This window comes from Pinus tabuliformis, chromosome 6 (assembly GCF_031772625.1).
Source record: "Pinus tabuliformis cultivar Carrire ecotype Pingquan chromosome 6, CPIR1, whole genome shotgun sequence".
Classification (NCBI taxonomy): Eukaryota; Viridiplantae; Streptophyta; class Pinopsida; order Pinales; family Pinaceae; genus Pinus; species Pinus tabuliformis.
Window position 1 is genome coordinate 1,191,135,377 of NC_142292.1, and position 19,145 is coordinate 1,191,154,521.

General features: G+C 37.4%; 1 long non-coding RNA gene across 1 annotated transcript; it reads left to right on the forward strand.

Annotated features, from left to right (window-relative positions):
* Positions 1 to 15,040: 15,040 nt before the first annotated feature.
* Positions 15,041 to 15,621, forward strand: LOC149263016 (uncharacterized). Its single transcript, XR_016249605.1, has 3 exons — positions 15,041 to 15,172; positions 15,366 to 15,461; positions 15,559 to 15,621. It is a non-coding gene; the product is annotated as an uncharacterized LOC149263016 (long non-coding RNA).
* The last annotated feature ends 3,524 nt before the right edge of the window (positions 15,622 to 19,145 follow it).

The window sequence follows — 19,145 nt, forward strand, 5'->3', positions numbered from 1 at the left end:
CCTTACCATGGATCTTTTTCATACAGTCTTCATCATCTGGATGGATGCGTCCATGTTGTAGATTCATGTCTTGATCTTAGATGTGTATATGTATATTCATCCTTGATTTGCAGGTCTCCTGATAGTGTGTGTCCTCGTCCTTGCAAGAGCTTTTAAATCATCTCAGCCATCACTCCTCATTCGGCCTTCATGCTTTAGGGGGCATCTGTTACACAATATTTTGTCACGCCTCTTGAACTTCCCTGTGACATACCCCCAAGTGTCTGAAACATGACGATTATACAGTATACTCATCCATGTATACAACTCAGATCCCTCCTAAGACTTTGATTGGAACATACATTGAGCTTTCCCTGAAGAAATAACTCTTAAAATCCTAAAATGAGAGTCATCGATCTTATGAAGCTTAAGACCACAATGGTCGCCTGTTGCACTATACTTAACCAGCGATGGCATCGCTCTATTCCCTTGCATAACTGTGATGATCCAAAAGAGGTAATTTTCCCAAAGAGGATGAGAAGCTTCGTGATCTAGAAGCTTCCAGAGCGACGAGATGGAGGTTGTTTTTCATAGATGAGGTCGAATCCTCCCAACTTGGTCTCTTGGTCTTATCCCTATGAGCCACCTCCTTGAGATGAGGGCCTAATCCTATCTTTGGAGAAGTCCTAACTCCTTTTCCTAGTCTATAAATTAATCATTTCCCATTCCCAAATGGTTGGTCTATGTCTATTTGCACCCTTATGATGAGATTGTGCCTAAGGCTATTCATTTGACTTGGAGGAGTGCTTGGAGAGTTCTTGGCTTGGACTTGGATTACCACTCAAGGAGAGCCTTTCAACATCAAGGCTTTGGTTGTAAGATTCCCTTTATTTCCTAATAATATACAAATGTTGGTTCATCTTCCCAAAATATATATGTTCATCTATTTTTTAGCTTGACATTCCTTGATCAGTTAAGTAGGTTGTTATTGGATTTGCTATTGGTTTTGGCATGAATTTTTGTCTCTTGATCACTTGTGCAGGTACATAAACACTGAGAGAAGTAGGAACAAGTTCGTGACACAAGCGGTTCAAGGCCCTCGACAAATGAAATTAGAATAGCATCAGAATGAGCTAGGTCATCTCTTTCGTTCTTCTTTTCAATTATAACCTAGGAAGATGTCTAGTTCATTGTCACTTTAGTTGCTAGACCCACTCATTGGGCTAGAGGGATCGTCTCTGTCTATAGAGAAGATTAACCTTGTCAACAAATCCCTCCATAGTTCCTAATTCCATTCGAGAAAATAAATGACTAGGAGGGGAGAGACCTTTTTGAGAAACAAGGAAATTTTTTATCCTTCCATCATACTTTCCGGAAGAGAAAAACTCTAAGGGGAATCTATGTCGATGAGTCTCTTGATAGCCAACATTTTGGAGGGGCTAGATAGCCCTCTTCAGTTAATGGAGAGGACTATCATTCTGAAACTCTTCACAGGGTAGATGCTCTAGGGACCCTAATGCTTGATTTTTGTTTTCCCATATTGATTTCTAAATGTGCTTAATGTTGGGATAAATATAAATAATATTTTATTCCATGAACGAAGATTGAAGAACACCCTCATCCAAATCCCCTAGTTCAACCTTGGAATTTAGGATTAGGGAAACAATAGGGTCAGATTCTTCTAATAGATCTGGTCTAGTGAGGGATCTTAAAAGGTACTAGTGACTTATCAAGAGAGAAGGACCTGGGAAGTGAGTCTCAGGGAAAAATAATGATGAGCTTGGTGAGAGTTAATAAAAGGAGAATGCTAGGGACCAAAAGAAAAGATAGGAGAGTAAAGTGGGAGATTAAGATCCACCAGGGAGGAGAGAGTATGAGATGTAGGGGAGTTCAAATAGAAAGGATAAACATTTATTGAGTTAGAAGGAGGAGTCAATACTGAGGGTGGGGGGAGGGGGGAGGAGGATGCAGGGGAAAGTGAAACTGGAGTAAGAAATGAAAAAACACTAGTGCAAGAGGACAAAACCAAATATGAAACAGGGGAGGGGGGCATTATAGTCATACTTGAGGAGGGAGGGTCCTCCAAAACAACGTGAACAAGATAAGTCAAAATGCTCATCCCAATATCTAAAGTTGGAAAAATCACAAGTTCTCCAACTAGAATTGACACAATAGTATGAGGGGAAGGGATCTTCTCCTTCTATGGTTTTTCACCCACATTTGCTTTGGCTTACTCATCTTACAATCATTCCCAAGGTGGTCATAGGTAGGGAACCTTCCACACTTGAAGGGAATGCCTTCATAATACATAACCTACTTATGAGAATTATTACCAATCTTAATAGTTATGGCATTCAGGAGGCCTGAGGTTAAGATAATACCCACAAGAATAATGTCCATACCTATATATTCAGTAAGATGGAAAGAAATCTGCTTCATAAAACAATCCCAAAATATTCCCTATTTCTTTAAAAATGTCTTTAGACCATAAAATCACTGACAAATCTAGGCTACAAACCTAGATTGTAATAACGGAGAGTTTTTTTGACCTTGCAATGAAGTCTACTGTCCACATTTTTAGGAATAATTCTTTTGAGCCCCAACTTTAGCGATTATTTAGAAGCTTTTCAAAGTATTCACTAGAGGATGCAATCTAACCTATCCATATTTTGGCCAAGATCATACATCGTGAAGCATAACCAAGAAGAAGCTTAAATTGTTCATTTTTCCATCCTCTTAGAACAACCATGGATATTTCATTTGCTTGTGAACCTTCTTACGAAAGCCAAATTTTCCATATTCAAAATGTTGTGCAACTAGATTTTTGTTGATGATACAAGACATGGTTCCTCAACATTTCTCTTAACACATTTTTTGTTTTTCCCGAGGATCCCCTTTGTTAAAAGAAAAGGAGGACAATTGGATTGGAGTATGATCACTGCTCAACACATCAACGGTTGATAGCTTAGGAAACCAGTATAGGGGGGAATATCAAGTGAGGGGTAGTATGACAACGAGGAGGTAGGATCATAACGAATTTACTAAGAATAACAATTGATTCCATAGGATACCACAAGGAGAGGATGAGCTTAGAAGAGGGTAAAGTTTTTCCAAAAGGGGGAGAAACTACCAAAGAGGCTTGGGGAGCCGTCCCTTCTGTTAGCACCAAAATAGGACCCTGATAGGCTGCTGATCAGACTATCTCAGTGTAACTATTTCAAACCAATCTTTTAGTTGAGGCTTAGCCTCCTCAGCCTGAGAGGGCTCTCTCAAAGGGTTAATGATTTTGATTAAAGATATGGATAGATGGCTAACTCTGTGGTTTGTGATTGTATATGTTTATAGGTTGAAAGGTGAAGGCTGGCTACCATTGGGCTATGGAGTCAAAGTATGTTTCAGTACCACAGCAAGATCAACTTAACATGAAGTCAGGGCATAGAGAGTTTTTATACATCAACAAAACAAAGATACAATGCAAGGAAACACAGTTTATAAATACATGAAGGAAGTTAGAGCATCATTGATGAGTTCTAAGTAACATGTATTCATACCACTGCAAGTAAGTGAAAGAGGAAAGCCATGAGACAATAGGACATTAAAAACTCTCTTTGAATCCTGATTAGTGAAGCCAAAACATTCTACCTAGCATGGAAGTCAAGGCATTATAGAGCTCAAGTGCAGAAGTGCAAATATAAAACAGTGAAACACAGTTAGTTTATCTATGAAGGAAGTCAGAGCATCATTGATGAATTCTAAGTATCATAAGTAAACACCACTACAATGTAAGTATTGGAAGATGCCATCAAAACAAGAACATACAATAACTCTTCATGAATCTTGAGTTGTCTAAGTAGAAATTCTGCATTAGGTTAAAAATATACACAGTCTGTACATAGAGTAGCAGCTGAGCCAAAAAGTCTCCAACCCCTGGTGAATTCAACCTCTTGCTTTATATATAGCATTTACAATATGGATTCCCTCATCCCTCATCAAGAGAATTCGAATTTGCTATGAGTGACACCTATTCTAACCATAAAACAAACTATTAAATACAAATGACAGCGAACTAGCAGTCCTAGAGTCCTAATACAATTAGGAGTACAACTCCTTGTTACGAAAACTACCTTAACTAAACACTGAATGCATTCTTTGACAGCTACAACCTCATGAAGTCGAATTTGATGAAGCCTCCCATGTTGTCACCTTACTGCTGATGATAAACCCTAGAAATTAGGGAACATGTTTCCCTGTTTTTAGGTTTAGGATCCTTGAAAATTGGCACGTGAGACAGAGCCTTTATATTCTCATCCATGACATATTTTATGAAACTGAAGGAGGTTTTTGTATTTCATGCTGTCTAGAACAAAAACCTCTCTTTTTTTTAAAAAAAAAATTCTCTAGCTGTCCAGAATCTAACCTTGAAAAACACGTGTAAAACAGGAAAAATCCGTTATTTGAAATTAGGGTTTCAAAGAAAGCTTAGTATCTCCCAACTGAAAATACTTAGGAATAAAGTGAGATATATTATTGTAGATGGAGAGTTTATGAAGAGAAACCTACTTCAAAATTCCAAAATACCTTTTCCTGTGACTAGAAAATGATCTTGAAAAAGACTGCTAAGACCAGAAGACAAAGCTTGACTTTTAGCAGTTTCGTAGCGCAAGTTTAACCATAAATTCCTCCCACCTCAAAAGGAATTTGAAGAAACTGAAAGAGGTTTTTGTAGTTAGGTATGTTAGAAAGAATATCCTCTTTTAGTTTTCAAAATTGAGTTCTCAGATGCTCAAAAACCCTTCTGGAAGTTGACTAGTAAAAGCGAAAAACAGAGTCTTTTATGCTGAAACATGCTTTTTCAAGGGTTTCGTAGCGCGCTACGAAAACTCCTAGTTCAGTGAAAATTCTGGGTTTTGTGCTACAAAAAATCCTAGGTAGTTTCGTAGTGCATGAAAACCTTGACACAAGTTTGACACATGGAAATTATGTGTGATGTGGGACCAGTGATGGGCAAGAGCAGAGTGTTGACCCTATTTGACCATACCAACAAGACTCTCTTCTCGATCTTTGACACTAAAGCAACCATGGAAAGACTAGTCCAAGACTAACACCAATCCTTTGGAATAAAAATAATGCTCAGAATTTAGAAATAATTTCTTAAGTGATAACAGTGGCTCCACTTGGGATAGTGTGCCCTTGTGGTATACTAAGAACCTGTAGCTCCAGTGCCGCTATCCATTCTCTAGAATAAAACTCTGAATTTCTGCCCAATCTGCTCCTCAAGCCTTTAATGATTTTTTGCAAGAAGAATTCAAACTGCACCTACTGAAACAGATGCTCAGTCAACCTACCCTAAGCTTATTTGCACATTCCTACCTACCCTATCAGCTCCACTTGTAGCTCAAGGAACATGAAATTTCCAATGAAGCCAGTCTCGATCTGTTCTGACACTTGAATCTCTTGACTGCATTCAACCTCAAAATAACCATGATAGTGAGATGACCAAATCAACTTATAATGTATATGATCTTCATAATGCAAATGAAAATGAAATACTGATGTGCAAAACTTCGCCATGTATTCATTTATAGGGTCAAAGAGGACATGGTTATTTTGATGATCATCATAACATTCTATATCTTCAGACAACTGATTCTCAACCACACAAAATTCCTTTGATATGCTATCCAACTTCCTTTTTGAATGATTCCCACAAACCATGTAATTTTCTTCATTATTGAGATCATTCTTTGATGTACGCTGCTGCAAGGAATTACAAAAATGAACAACCTTTTCCTCTGCCTGAGGGTTATAAAAAATTTCTTCCAGTATTTCTTCTTGGTGTTTGCAATTATTTTCATCTTCATTATGATCTGAATACTGACAAGTCTGCTGCATCTCTACATTAATCTTGGAGGATGTAATATGATTTTCATAAGTAAACTCCTGCTGATTTTCATGCTGCATTTCATGGGATGTTATCCTTTCTTCTTGGTGTTGAAATGTATTGTTATGAAGAGCTTCTAAAATTTCTTCATCCATGAATTCATCATCATCATAAAAATCCTCCAAATATTGAATAAAACTCGTAGAATGCTTACAACAATCTTTGACCAGCAATAAGGAGGGATGACACTCTTTATACATGTCATAGAATACATCATGGAAATCAGCAAGAGAATATAATGAACCATTTTCCAAGATTTTATACGAAGACCATGCTTTTCCTTCTAAAGTGGTCATAAACATCTTCATGAGACAATCTTCAGGGAAATGAACCTTAAGACTGCGTACATGCATATGGAACCTAACCAAATGAAGAGCAGCATTGTCCTTCTTTTCATCTTTGAATATTGGAAGATCATCTAACCAATCAACCTTTGGCATAGGATTTGGAAAACCAGGGATATGAGACTGATTCATAGGGGCATACCTGGCATTCATTCTTGCAATGGAACTCATCTTGAAACTTCATCAAGCTACTGATCTTCTAACAATGGAGTCACCTTCCAATTTGTTATTCGATGTGTGGAGTCGTGAAGGTAGATTTGCAGCCTTGAAAAGATGTCTGAGCTCCTGCTACCTTCAGAAGTTTAGCTTCTTAATTTCGAGAATGAATAGACTTCAAGCTCCCGGCAGTGCACCACAATGTTATCACCAAAATAGGACCCTGATAGGCTGCTGATCAGACTATCTCAGTGTAACTATTTCAAACCAATCTTTTAGTTGAGGCTTAGCCTCCTCAGCCTGAGAGGGCTCTCTCAAAGGGTTAATGATTTTGATTAAAGATATGGATAGATGGCTAACTCTGTGGTTTGTGATTGTATATGTTTATAGGTTGAAAGGTGAAGGCTGGCTACCATTGGGCTATGGAGTCAAAGTATGTTTCAGTACCACAGCAAGATCAACTTAACATGAAGTCAGGGCATAGAGAATTTCTATACATCAACAAAACAAAGATACAATGCAAGGAAACACAGTTTATAAATACATGAAGGAAGTTAGAGCATCATTGATGAGTTCTAAGTAACATGTATTCATACCACTGCAAGTAAGTGAAAGAGGAAAGCCATGAGACAATAGGACATTAAAAACTCTCTTTGAATCCTGATTAGTGAAGCCAAAACATTCTACCTAGCATGGAAGTCAAGGCATTATAGAGCTCAAGTGCAGAAGTGCAAATATAAAACAGTGAAACACAGTTAGTTTATCTATGAAGGAAGTCAGAGCATCATTGATGAATTCTGAGTATCATAAGTAAACACCACTTCAATGTAAGTATTGGAAGATGCCATCAAAACAAGAACATACAAGAACTATTCATGAATCTTGAGTTGTCTAAGTAGAAATTCTGCATTAGGTTAAAAATATACACAGTCTGCACATAGAGCAGCAGCTGAGCCAAAAAGTCTCCAACCCCTGGAGAATTCAACATCTTGCTTCATATATAGCATTTAAAATATGGATTCCCTCATCCCTCATCAAGAGAATTCGAATTTGCTATGAGTGACACCTATTCTAACCATAAAACAAACTATTAAATACAAATGACAGCTAACTAGCAGTCCTAGAGTCCTAATACAATTAGGTGTACAACTCCTTGTTATGACTAAACTACCTTAACTAAACATTGAATGCATTCTTTGATAGCTAAAACCTCATGAAGTTGAATTTGATGAAGCCTCCCACGTTGTCACCTTACTGCTGATGATAAACCCTAGAAATTAGGGAACATGTTTCCCTGTTTTTAGGTTTAGGATCCTTGAAAATTGGCACGTGAGACAGAGCCTTTATCTTCTCATCCATGATATATTTTATGAAAATGAAGGAGATTTTTGTATTCCATGCTGTCTAGAACAAAAACCTCTCTTGGTTTTTTAAAACACTTCTTCAACTGTCCAGAATCTGTCCTTGAAAAACACGTGTAAAACAGGAAAAATCCATTCTCAGAAATTAGGGTTTCAAAGAAAGCTTAGTATCTCCCAACTAAAAACACCTAGGAAGAAAGTGAGATAGGTTATTGTAGTTGGAGAGTTTAAGAAGAGAAAAATCCTTCAAAATTCCAAAATACCTTTTCCTGTGACTAGGAACTGATCTTGAAAAACACTGCTAAAACCAGAAGACAAAGCTTGACTTTCAGCAGTTTCGTAGCGCAAGTTTAACCATAAAGTCCTCCCACCTCATATGAATTTGAAGAAAATGAAAGAGGTTTTTGTAGTTCAGTATGTTAGGAAGAAAATCCTCTTTCAGTTTTCAAAATTGAGTTCTCAGCTTCTCAGAAACTCTTCTGGAAGTTGACTAGTAAAATTAGAAAACATAGTCTTTTATGCTGAAACAAGCTTTTTCAGGGGTTTCGTAGCGCGCTACGAAAACTCCTAGTTCAGTGCAAATTCTAGGTTTTGCGCTACGAAATCTCCTAGGCAGTTTCATAGTGCATGAAAACCTTGACACAAGTTTGACACATGGAAATTATGTGTGATGTGGGACCAGTGATGGGCAAGAACGGAGTGTTGACCCTATTTGACCATACCAACAAGACTCTTTTCTCGATCTTAGACACTAAAGCAACAATGGAAAGACTAGACCAAGACTAACACCAATCCTTTGGAATAAAACTGATGCTCAGAATTTAGAAATCATTTCTTAAGTGATAACAGTGGCTCCACTTGGGATAATGTGCCCTTGTGGTATACTAAGAACCTGTAGCTCTAGTGTCGCTATCCATTCTCTAGAATAAAACTCCGAATTTCTGCCCAATCTGCTCCTCAAGCCTTCAATGATTTGTTGCAAGAAGAATTCAAATTGCACCTACTGAAACAGATGCTCAGTCAATCTACCTTGAGCTTATTTGCATATTCCTACCTACCCTATTAGCTCCACTTGTAGCTCAAGGAACATGAAATTTCCAATGAAGCCAGTCATCGATCTGATCTGACACTTGAATCTCTTGACTGCATTCAACCTCAAAATAACCATGATAGTGAGATGACCAAATCAACTTATAATGTATATGATCTTCATAATGCAAATGAAAATGAAATACTGATGTGCAAAACTTTGCCATGTATTCATTTATAGGGTCAAAGAGGACATGGTTATTTTGATGATCATCATAACATTCTATATATTCAGACAACTGATTCTCAACCACACAAAATTCCTATGATATGCTATCCAACTGCCTTTTTGAATGATTCCCACAAACCATGTAATTTTCTTCATTATTGAGATCATTCTTTGAAGTAAGCTGCTGCAAGGAATTACAAAAATGAACAACCTTTTCCTCTTCCTGAGGGTTATAAAAAATTTCTTCTAGTATTTCTTCTTGGTGTTTGCAATTATTTTCATCTTCATTATGATTTGAAGACTGACAAGTCTGCTGCATCTCTACATTAATCTCGGAGGATGTAATATGCAAGGTTAATTTTAGGGGCGAATAATAGCCCAAAGGCGAAATTTAAGACTTTTTATATTTTAATGGGGCGAATTTTTAATTAAAATAATAATTTTTTTTATATATAATTAGCCCATATTTTATTTAAAAATTAATTTATTTTTTTATTTTAGCCCAGGGCGGATAAACTAACCGAATCGTATTTGATCAAAATCGCCCCATTTTGATATTTGCGGAATCGTATTTGATCAAAATCGCCCCATTTTGATATTTGCTCTTGGTTTGGGAGAGCAAAATCGCCATTTTTGATTTACAGTTTGGGTTTTCTGGTTTGGGAGTGGTTTGTGAGGGTCGATTTGGTCCCGGGAGTGGTTTGTGAGGGTCGATTTGGTCATGGGATGTTAGATTTGTTTTGAAATGGAGGGCGGAGCTTAATTTGTTTTCAAATGGAGGGCGGCTCCCTGTTTTGACGGATTCAGCCCGCTGTTTTGGTGTATATGGCTCCCTGGGTCCCTGTATAAAAATGGTTTTGAAATAGGTTTTTTCATCCTAGTTCACAAATCTAAATGTTCTAGTTAGCAGCAGCAGTTTCGGTGGGATATTCTTGCATTTTCAGATTTCAATCCGCTTATTCTTCTCTGGTTTCGGTATCCATTGTTTCTTGGATTTGAACGACTCATGCCACTGCAGCAGCAACAACAACAGTCGGTACTTGACCGAATTGTTGGCTGAGCGCGAGAAATTAGGCCCCTTTATTCTCATGTTCGTGTAAAAGGTATATTAACTTTGCTGATATTCAAGCATGGGATAAGTAGCCGTGATCTGCTTACTCTTTTTATGATTGTCTGTGTCGTCCCTTTTGTTGTGTTGTTGAGCTGGAAAGTTATCAGTACTTACCCTAAATATTACAGCATTTGGATGTTTGCAGTCTGCTAGTATCCCAAGATGAATATTGTGATGGAGAAGGCAACTTCCTGCTTCTGATTCCCATGTATTGTTCGTGTTGGAAAGATCTAGGCAATGATTGTTGTATTGTTCATATTTTTCATTCAGCTTGATCTCGGTACAATTGTCTCAAATGTCTTTTATGGTGAGAGGGAGCGTTATAGTCATGTTGCCAAGTATGGGCTGGTTCATAGGGTTGAGTGGGGGAATTGGGTGTTTTCTTGCTTGAGTCATGGGTCAGTTAGCACTATTTATATCAAATGTGGCCTGAATGCTGTTTGAAACTGGAGATACTGATGACCTCAATGAAGTGAAAAATTGGAGATACCGTATGGCCTCAATGGTGTTTGTAATCAAAATCTGGATTGAACACAGTGTCTGTATAGACTGTAGTTCAAGTTTTGTATAGACCTTTTGAAAAGTTTTCGAGGCAAGAAATCTGTTGTATTAATATTGTCTGATTTGTAATAGAGAAACTGCTATGAGGTGCTTTGGACTACTTGGGAATGAATTTTTGTCTCAGATGTCGATAGTCTGTACTGTGGTAGACAATAAGATGATTTCTTTTCTCAGGGATTGCAATTGCTTTCCGGAAGATGGGGTATACCTGTTCATGGTACTTCTTTCGACATCAAGTTGATAAACCTTCCCTTAGACTTGAGTTTTGTTTGGTTCTTGTTTGTTGGGTGATGATAAAAAATGTAATATTCATTTGTATTTGTTGATTTTATACTCATGGAACTTGTTTCTTATTGTGCTCAGTTCTTTTGATGCAAGAAATAACAACAGACTAGTTTGAGCTTGAGGTACTTGAAGCGGTAGCAACTCTCTTCTCAAGCGGTATGTGTTCTAGTTCTCAAGTGTAATATGAGTAAATTTAGAATGTACTGCCGTTTGACAATACTTGTAATCACTTTGAAGAAAATGTGGCCTGAATGCTGTTTGAAACTGGAGATACTGATGACCTCAATGATGTGAAAAATTGGAGATACCGTATGGCCTCAATGGTGTTTGTAATCAAAATCTGGATTGAACACAGTGTCTGTATAGACTGTAGTTCAAGTTTTGTATAGACCTTTTGAAAAGTTTTCATAAGAGGTACTTGAAGCGGCAGCAGCTCTCTTCTCAAGCGGTATGTGTTCTAGTTCTCAAGTGTAATATGAGTAAATTTAGAATGTACTACCTTAGTTGTCATTTCATCATCCAACAACAACTCTAATGTGTTCAAAAAACTTGGCTACCTCCACCATCGTTGCCCGATGAGAGATAATCCTTCTCCCTTCTCCTCTTCATTTGGTTATCCTTTGCCATCATACTAGAATACAATCTCCTCCACAATTGTAGTCTTCATCTCAAGGACTTCACATGAAAAATGAGTCTCTCTTTGTGGTTAATTGTACTATACCTTGGGTGCCAACATTCATAATTCTTGTTGTTGAACCAAGCTCTCCAGTTGCAGCAATAAGCTCGACACCTTTGTCTTATTGATTGCATTCTTTGAACAATGTTACTCAAGCCAATCCTTAAACCTTGGATTGATCAACCGATCTCTAAAGAACATTGCATCACAATGTTGTTCATCCCCTCTTCTACAATTTCTCTCTTATAGATGCATTCTTTGATTGTTCAAGGCCTCCTCCTTAATGACATTTGAGGGATAATTTTGCCTCCTTCCTTGTCTTAACATAAACTTGGTTTTGTTATCCATCTTTCACATGGCTGCTAGGATCCATGGTCACTTCTGAAAATTGCTTGCAAGGTTATCTTGGCTTCATTATGCATTGTTTTTTCCTTTTGGAAACTCATCCTTCCTTGAGGATTGTCTAGCATCTACTACCTCAATTTGGATTTCTTGGATCAATTTAGTGCTCTCGTTCTCCTTTTGGACCAGTTGTCCATTCTCCTCACATGCAAAGCATGCATTCACATAAAATTCACCAATTTTAAAAATAAAAGGTTACCTGGCCTCTTCTGATGCCTCCAACATCAAATTTTGTCTTCCTTCCATGCTTTAGGAAGGTACTCCTTCTCTTTCTTCTATTCTTATGACAACTATGAATGATTGTCCCTCTTGAAAATCCTTATCATCTGCATCTATACACATAGCATCAGTATCATAATCACCAAGCTCTTTAGCCCCATATGGTATATATGTTACGAGCACTTCTAGCTAACCTCCCATGAGACTTTCATTTATTGTCTCATCGACATCCTCTTTGTGTAGCTCCCTCTACTGTTATGATGCTTTTTCCACCATATCTTCTATCAACAAATACATATGTTGATTTGAACTCTTTATGCAGTCCATGAGACTCTCTGATAGTCTCTCTTCAACATCTTCCTCATCATCAAGGACTATTCCCTACTCTGGTTCAAAATAGTGAACTAATTCAACTTTAGGCTCAACAGGTGCTTCATCTTCCTCCCTAGCTTTCTAGCTTTAGGGGGCTTCCTCTTAAAATCTTTTTTCTGACAAGTAATTTGGCCTTCTTCCTTAGGTCCCATCTCTACCTTTGGTATTCTCTTTCAAGCCTCATTTTGACTATGTTGAATCTCTCCTTCAACTCATAAATCTCCTTTTCAATTTCTTCTTTACTCATGCCATTTTCCTTGGCATGCTTCTCCCTTTTGTTATGGCCTCTCTTTGAATTATGTCCATCAGTAGCCATCTTCTTTCCTCCTTTCTTGTGAGCTTTCTCTTGCTCATTGTGAGCTACACTCAAGCCCCTTTAACAATTCTTCTCCATCACTTGTTACCCAATATCTCACCCACTTCACCTCAACCTAGGCTTTTGGTATTCCTCTGGTTCCCTCCTCTGGAACCCACTTGAGCATGCTTTGGTCTTCTATGGCTTCTACACTTTTCTCACCTTTTGAGAACTCCACTTGTTCTCTTCTCTTTGAGGACCTCAGCTAGAAACCTTCTATGTTTTGTTTTGTAGCCTATTTGTCGTAAGTTTCTTGCCATACACTTTAAGAAATTTATTGGTCCTCTGTTACCACTCCTTCTACTATTACCACTGTAAGGATTAACTCCTTGTATACATTTAAAAAAAAATACAAACCAGTTACCTACTAGTTCCTTAACCTCTGAGGTCTCAATATCTCAGTTCTTCCTAGCTCTACACTTGGTTGGTACTTCTTTAATATGCTCCAATCCTGTATTCCGTTCTCAATCTCTTTCTCTCCTCACTTTTTTTCTTAGGTTCCTCTTGCCCAAAATTTTCTTGGTTTCTTTGTCTCAACTTTGATGTCTCTTCTTCACGAGCAATCTTATAAATCTTTTTGGTTCACTGCAGAAACCTCCTCAATCACTTGTCAATCCCCAAGAGCATCAATATTGCTCTAGTACCACTTAATGCATACCTTTTGGCTACTCTCATATTTCCATCATTCAACGTAGTCCATCTCATTCATTCACCTTCCCATTTTTGGCTCTTCCGGTCCCTTTTTCTAGCAGCCTTAACTGTGGAACCTTACGTTATGACCCACTAGTCAATTGCTCTATTCCTTTGACCTTTGACATAACAAACAATCTTGATTTTCCCAGATTTTCCACAAGTTCTTTCTCACAGTGACTATACTCGCCCCTGTCTTGCGTTCTAAACCTCCCTACTACCTTCAACACAACCACCCTTAATAAATATCTTCACATAACCCACTTAGTTGTTCTAGGTCACTAGACAGTTCTCAACCTCCTTAGTTGAAGATTTGTTCCCACTGTGCCTTGAAACCTCACAGAATCTGCTTAAAGTGTGTAATAATTCTCCCAGGCCAAACTTGAAGTCAACACACACACCTGTCTCCTGGTATTTGAAAGCACTCAATCTCAATAATAAAGGTGCTTAGGCCTAACTTTACTCATATTACACTTGAGGTACTTGAAGCGGCAGCAACTCTCTTCTCAAGCGGTATGTGTTCTAGTTCTCAAGTGCAATATGAGTAAATTTAGAATGTACTGCCGTTTGACAATACTTGTAAGCACTTTGAAGCAAATGTGGCCTTGGTAGCTGTTTGAAGATCCTAACCAAACTGATGTTTCTTTCAGAATTGTGGTTCTTTGTCATAGTAGTATAGTACGCTGTTCCTGAGATTACCTTTGGTTCTGTTCTGAGATCTGTAGAGAATTGTTGAGCAAGGGGGAGGATAGCTTCATCTTAAAGCATCCCTCTACCCAACGTTAAGCTTGATGGGAAGAATTATCCTATCTTCAAGTGAAGGGTGCTAAACATATAATTGAAGAATTGATTGTTAAGACTTGTGGAGGGTAAGAAGACAAATTGCACTGTTGCTAAAGAATTAGTAAAGCTTTTGGCGCACAATGAAGATGTGCAGTACATTATAAGTTTTACTATTGCAGATCATATTGGTCCTCAAATTAGAAGTTTGATTAGTTCTTGTAAGATTTGGACTAGGATTCTCTAACAGAACAAGGATTCTCTATTCTAGGAAATGACTGTATGCATTTTAAATGATTGGTTGTGTATATCACTGTTTATACGATACGTATTCAGGATGTGCAAGATCAATTTGGAGCAGTTGATGATAGAATTGATCCTAAAGTTCGTAGTGCCACTGTTCCAATGGTTGAAAAAAATGTTTCAGCCATTTGTGACCAGTGTGAATGCCACTGATAAAGTGGCTAACTTTCTTGGTGGAATGTTACTGCAGAAAGAACATTGCTGGAACAGATTCACTTAAAAGAGTGTATACCGAGCACTTACACTAAAATCACTAAGAAGAAAGGGAAGAAGTCTGCATAGAAAAGTTTAAAGGAAACTTCACAAAAAACCCTTGAAAAATGATGTTGTATCAAGCAGGGCCATTATTGCAGAGATTGTGTCAAGGCCCATTACCACAGTAAATATATATTATTTAGAACTATGTTGTAATTTTTGTCAGGGTTCATGTTTAGGTTCAACTATCACTGGCTACCCTATTCTGGAAGACCTTTTGCTCTCCTGAAGACATCTTGATCTAACTCTTCATTCTTTGTTTTCACCTCCATAAAAAATCTCTAGTGGATTCATAAATTTTCCTTTTATTGTGACAGACTATTTTATGTGGTATTGTTGGCATACCTCCTTCAAATGGTGTTATTCCTGAATCTCCAATGCACATGAAAGGCTTAGCTACCCTCAAACATCAGGTACTAATATATTGGAATTATCAATTGCAGCTTCTCAGGGAAAAGACACAATTTAGACATTTTATAGACGAGTAACTTACAAGTACTTTTGTTACAGTTGGTGCTTAGCAAGTTAGTGACAACAATCTGGAAAAGTATGCAGAAAAATTCAACCTTAGGGAAATTATACAGAAACATGCAAGAAGCCTATGAGCAAATGCAGACCCCAATGGTTTATCAGCCTCCACCTGCCTTGGTAATGGTCTTATTTTTGAGTTTGGGTGTTTCATTTTATCTAATTTTCCTCTCCCTTTATTTATTTGTCTTGTCATGTCCCAACCATTTATGCAGGCACTTAAGGAATTGAAAGAGACCACAATTCAGTTGGCCGCAAGTACTGGGAATATGGATGCCCAGTTGATGAATCAATTTTTAATGTTGACAAGGACGTGGATGACCTGCTTCCTGTTGAGGTGAAAGAACAACAATTGAGTAATTTGTTGCAATATCTGATGGCGGTTGGCTGCCTTGCAGTAATGCCCATCATTAGAAAGATCCCAACTTCTGTGCTTTGGGGTTACTTTGCCTTCATAAACTTGTGTTATTGGTTTGTTTTCCCATCGGGAAAATCAATAATGCAAGGTCAAATCAGTTGTGAATGATTGATGGCATAATGAAAAGGCGAACCTTTACTCAAAAAAATAATAATAGATCATTTTTTATAAATATAGCTTTAGAATGATCTTGCTTTGAAGTAGAGACTAAAATCAAGGAAATGATAGGAAGCCTACAATGCTGGATTAGTGCTTAGTTCAAATAAGCATGACAATGAGAGGCCTTTTGAACATGATTGTGAGGTTATTGTTGATTCAAATATTTTTTCAGCAGAAAAATAAAGCATGGAGTGAACATTTAGTGCACAAATATCCCCTGTTTTAATGGATGACTAAAACCAGGAGGCCTTACAACCATATATGTAAAGTCAAGTCAATGGTTCTACATGGTTCAGTCATTTAATATACTCAAAACTTTAGCCCAAAAATTAATACAATATAAGTTTGCTCTAGAATACAATAGAAGCAAAATAGATCACATATATGCCCTTCCCACACTCATTTCTTCTGCTAATTTTGGACACTGACTACCATTTCAGTTCTGGGCATTTTTGTGGTATTGATGTTTGGCCCAACGGATACCAGCCGAAGTCCCTTCCTTCACCATTTTGGCCCCAGCAGACGCCGCACATTTCATCTTCTTGTTAGTTGTTATAATCTGCTAATCTGGTCAAGACCACAGACTTGTTTTTCTGTGCTGTGTCCTGGTCGTTGTATGAATAATCCCACTGCTTAGGCCCATGTAAGCCCAAATGAATTTCTACGCTCATTGGAAGCCATTAATGCAATCAAATACTGTTCACACAGTGCTTCAATATTTCTAAAATAGTTAAATTGATGTTCACTAGAAGTGTAACAGAGGAACTGAAACTATGAACAGGTTGGACAATCATTGTTGATTCAAATATAACAAAAGATATAATTAATGTTTCTAGAGTAGAAGATACATTTGAGTGGAATTGTCCTTAGCTCAATTGTAATCGCAGCACTATGTCTTTATTTAAATTCAGTGACTGCAAAAAAATATAATGGGTGTGGATGGTTTCTAAGGTTGAAAAGGAGATGTCAATATGGTGTAATAGATGGTTATCATCAAGGGGGATAAGTTAGTGCTGGTGAAATCCCTACTTGAAGCCATCCCTGTGAGCAAATGCAGACCCCAATGGTTTATCATCCTCCACCTGCCTTGGTAATGGTCTTATTTTTGAGTTTGGGTGTTTCATTTTATCTATTTTTCCTCTCCCTTTATTTATTTGTCTTGTCATGTCCCAACCATTTATGCAGGCACTTAAGGAATTGAAAGAGAGTACTTTGAGACATTTGAGAAGGAAAGGGCCAGTGAACTAGGTTTCTTTGGTTTTTAGTGCATTTGTTTGCATTCTATATTTGTAGAGATTACATCTCAGATTAAACTTTGAGTTGGGCTCATGCTCTGGCCATCAAAGCATTTGAATGCTGGGGGTTTTACACCCCTTTAAAGTTTTGCAGCGATCTTTTGATTAGATCTTCAATGTAAGACTTCACGGAAGTCAAAAACTGGCAGGCAGAAAAAGTCCTGCATGCTGTACTAACAATGAGATGTCTAGGGTAGTTTAAAATAACTTCTTGTTTCTTTTGAATAAATCTTCTTGTAATACTAGAGAGGCCACTCAGTTTTGGTGATATTTTCAGTGCTTTGTTTAGTTATGTGAATTCATTAGATGCAAAACAAGTATTGGTTAATTTCATGAAAACCAATCTGCAGAATTGGAAATGTAAGCATATGTGCATGAATGTAGTAGAGAAAGGGGTACTGTTCTAATTGAAGTGAGAGTGAAAGAGACCTTTTGAAAATGTTATTGTTTCAAGCAGTTGGAACGGTATCAGTAGGAATCAGTATGCAGAAATTAAACAGAATAAATGGGAATCAAGGCGAATCAAGCATTGTATTGCATATCAAATCTAATAAAGTACCAATGATTCTACAGCTCTGGTTAAGTACTCAATAGTGCTTCCAAGGTTGCAGAACTTCAATCTACAGTCATAGATATTGAATGGGTGTTTGCAGTTATATTGTTCCTCTGCCAAGAACTCTGCTCTTTTGGACCTCAATTCCCCTCAAATAAAAATGTTCTATTTAATTGGAACTTATTTACATCCTAGCATGCAGGTCGATTTCTCCAAGAGAATGTACCTGGGCAACAAATGATATCCAAGTTTAAATCTTAACAATGGAATTAACTAATTATTTTCAATCGATTTCCTTCATTGTTGCTGGTTGATTTTTCCTGGGATTATCGACATCTCATTTATTGGGTTCACCTCACCCTGATTTGAACTTCTTTCATTTGAATCAACTTCATCTCTGGTTAGAACATTTTTTGATTGATTTCATTTTCCAACAAATGTGGTATTTAAGTTACTTTCTTCTTGCAAGTCGATTTTACCGTTATTAGTACACTGCTAGTAGATTTGTTTGACATGATCATTTTCTTCAATTTCAGGGTCGACTAGCTTAATGATAGTGTCCTTTTGCTTCAGCTCATGTTCATTCATCAGTTCTCAATTGATTCTCTCTGTGTTCAAAATGGATTCAAGTAGCTTAGGAATTACATCGATTTCCATGTTCATTCATCAGTTCTCAACTGATTCTCTCTGTGTTCAATGGATTCAAGTAGCTTGGAAATCACATCAATTTCCTTTTATATTGTATTAAAATGTACAGGAATGTCATAGTGGAATTGCTTTCCACAACAATACTTCTTTGTAACTATGGACTTTATCTCAACTCAACTGGATTTCATTTCTAACAAGAGATTTCCTTAATAAATTCCTCTTGACAAATTTTTCTGTTATAAAACTTTGCAAAAGCATACCCTTGGTATAGCTCACTACACAAGAAAATTCATTTTTGAAGCATAATTCTTATACTTGCAACTTTCATTTCTCTGTATAGACTTTCTAGAAAATAAATTGCGTGTAAAGAGTCTATATTCCACTCTTGGATTCATTTTGTTCGAGGGTTATGTGAAGGACTAACGAACCTAGTAGTCACAGGACGAAACAAACCCTGAGGCAGTAAAAATTTGTACATGGGTCCACATTTGCTCCT